The sequence below is a fragment of the Triticum aestivum genome, chromosome 7A, assembly GCF_018294505.1.
Source record: "Triticum aestivum cultivar Chinese Spring chromosome 7A, IWGSC CS RefSeq v2.1, whole genome shotgun sequence".
Lineage (NCBI taxonomy): Eukaryota > Viridiplantae > Streptophyta > Magnoliopsida > Poales > Poaceae > Triticum > Triticum aestivum.
The window spans coordinates 26,021,609-26,024,699 of NC_057812.1; the positions used below are offsets into that span (position 1 = coordinate 26,021,609).

Genomic DNA, 3,091 nt, shown 5'->3' on the forward strand with positions numbered 1-3,091 from the left:
ATTTGCTGCTCATTTACCGTCATTTTTTACTAATGTATTGGGTGTCTAGTTAATATGTTGTCTTGTGAAGTGTGGTAGTTTTTCCCACAAAATGCGTGATGGGTGGGGGCTAGCTACAGATGGGAAGGTTGTTTTCGGCAGTGATGGTACCTCAACTTTGTACCAGATAGATCCGGAGTCTCATCAGGGTAATCATTCATTGTGCTTGAGGTTCTTCTAGCTTTCAGACTTCCGTCTCTTATATTTGGCATTTCCTGGGATGTAGTCATGAGGATGGTGCCTGTGAAATATCAAGATAATGACGTTAGGTATCTTAATGAACTTGAATACATAAACGGTGAAGTATGGGCAAATGTCTTCAAGGTTAGTTGTCTACTTCCTCCTTCCTTGAAATGCTGAATAGTCATTCTAGAGTACCAATTTTAATTTTTTATTAACTAATATGTTCATCAAGGGCTGGAGGGCCAGAACATTTTCCATTAGAATATTGTTGCCACATCATTCCGTTGTGTCATCCGTAAATGCTTGATCCAGAAAAAATGTGGATAAAGGGTTTCACAAAATGTGATGAAGTGGCATGCCTCAATTTTTACTAAGATTTAACGATTTTCCTTGTGTGTCGCCCTTTTGGGGATTGGTGATTGGTACTGCGAAATAGGCCATTGGTAGAAATGAAAATTGGTCAATTTTTCTTTGGCAAAAAAACATTGGCTCGGATTTAATGGAAGACATTTTTTTTTCTAGTCAACTATGGAATGAAAGTGAAATTGATTAGAGCAATGACAAATACTAGTATTAGTTTGCCACTTCAACTGGTTATTGGTTCCATTTACCATAAGTCGTCAGCAGCCCTACCAATTTGTTGTAATACTGTGCTGCAATTCTGAGTATTCCAAGCTATGACATGTAGACAGATTGCATCGCTATAATTTCCCCTGATAGTGGCATAGTGGTGGGTTGGGTTTTTCTTCATGAGCTGAGGTTTGTTGCACATAAATAGCTTATGTTTCTCTATTTATATTACCATCAGTTGAGACTATTCATACATATTTCTATTTTTGTAGTAGCTGTTTCTGAAATAATTATTGATGTGGTTCATGCAGGCATCACTCACTGAATTCAGGTAATATGGTGAGTGGTTTATGGTTTACTTGTTAATATTGTGCTTGGATGTTTCCTCATTCTGTGATCTCCTTTTTTTTATCATGCTTGTTGGAGTGAGTTACATTTTGTTCAATTTGCATGAACGCACACAAGATCTTGTTATCCAAATCTCATAGTGATGGTTACATGACACCGATCTGTTTCATAATCCAGGCTCATGACGTTCTAAATGGTATAGCTTGGGATGAAGACAACCGCAGATTGTTCGGTGAGTTCTAGTGCTCGCATTTCTCTGTTTGTTGCCAGGCCTCTTAGATTCTAAAATCTGGGAACCATGATGAACCCTTTCGACACTTGCAGTGACCGGAAAATTATGGCCAACACTGTATGAGATTAAGCTACGTCACATTGAGGGGCCACCAGATGGGTCTATAGAGAAGCTATGTCCAAGGATCATAATTCCGGGTTCCGGCAATTTCCCCAAACAAGCCGGCTGGTCGGTTACCAGGTGATCGCTGGCCAGTAACCGGATTACATGGTTTCGACATATCCAGTTGTACTGATCTGGTGTGAGCTGCTAGTTAGTTTCATTCCAGAACTAGGCATGCATTCATACCCCATATGTAAAGGTTGGGTCTTGCAAGGATGATTCTGTTTCGAACTATTGTAATTGTCAAGGCACAAAACATTTTCTTGCCATGTGGAGTACATATTTTAAATTATTCTTGTAAAATCTCGTTTGAAATTAATAGACAGCATTACATTGTATTAGGAAAGGGGAATGCATCATGTATAAGGGCATCTCCAACGCCGACCATCAAACATGTTCTCACACCCTCTCCTTCCTTCTGCCGCCGACGCACGGAACCGAGGAGAACATGTCAGAGATGGAGGTGGCGAACGTGCCGGAGGATCCGAGCATCATACTAGCCCGAAAGATCATCTTGGCTACGCGGCAAACTCACCGCGTCAAAGCGGACGAGGCCAAGATGTTGTGCTTGAATGTGGCCTCTTTGGATGCAGGCGCAAGAATGATCGTGCAATCCATCCGCTACCAAACGTTGCAGCGGCAGAAAGATTAGTTAATAGCGGCAGACAATGAGGACACGACGAAGGCTACCTACACGGCGGTAACGACACCTTGATCTGAAGTAGATCGCTGGGATTGTTGGTACGATAGGGAAGAATTGGATTCGGGGACGTAAAAACTAAGCATACTTGCCACTTTTTGGCTGTGATCGGGCATGCGATCCGGCGCTGGTGTGATCCGGCGCGCTGTGTGGATCAAACTTTATTTGAATTGCAAATTGCCCTCTACTAACGGACATATAGGATAGCATTTGATGGCCGACTCCTGTCCCTGTCCGCGGACGGAAGCGGGAGGAAATTTGCCGATTGGCGTTGGAGATGCATTAAGGCATTTCTAATTGATCCCTTAAAGTCCATAAGGGAGTAAAAAAGTTGGTTTTACCCCCTTACAGCGCACCTAGCCAATCCCCTTGAAGTCATAGTGGAGTAAATTTTTACTCCAACTCTCAATATCCCTCCAAATCTCCCAAAATTAACTCACTCGTGCGACCGTCGAGTAAAACTAAAACTAGCGCCTCTCCTTCTCCCACCCCACGCGCCACCCTGTCTCACACGGCCTCATCCGCCGCGCCCCAACACCGCCACCGATGACTGTTCGTTCGGCCGGAATGGATAGCCCGGACCCTTCCCCCAACCCGCCGACCACTACCGCCGGCTTTTCGCCGCTGGAAATCACCACGCGTCGCCGCCCATGCCGAAGAAGAGGTTGGGGATAAAAAAATACAACATGCTCAAGCTCCTCCTCCAATCGCCCCAATGGCCTTAGGGGTGGCCAGCGCCTCCCTGGCACGGGCCCATAGCCCTCCCCCCGGAGCCAAACGAGCTCGGAAGACGATGTCGGCAGCCACTGCGCTTGTCGAGGCGGCTGCGAAGAAGAAGAAGAAGAAGAAGAAGAAGA

General features: G+C 44.8%; 1 pseudogene; it reads left to right on the forward strand.

Moving 5' to 3' along the window:
• LOC123149991 (glutaminyl-peptide cyclotransferase-like) overlaps positions 1–1,258 on the forward strand; it is a 2,994-nt pseudogene extending 1,736 nt beyond the window's left edge.
• Positions 1,259–3,091: the final 1,833 nt, after the last annotated feature.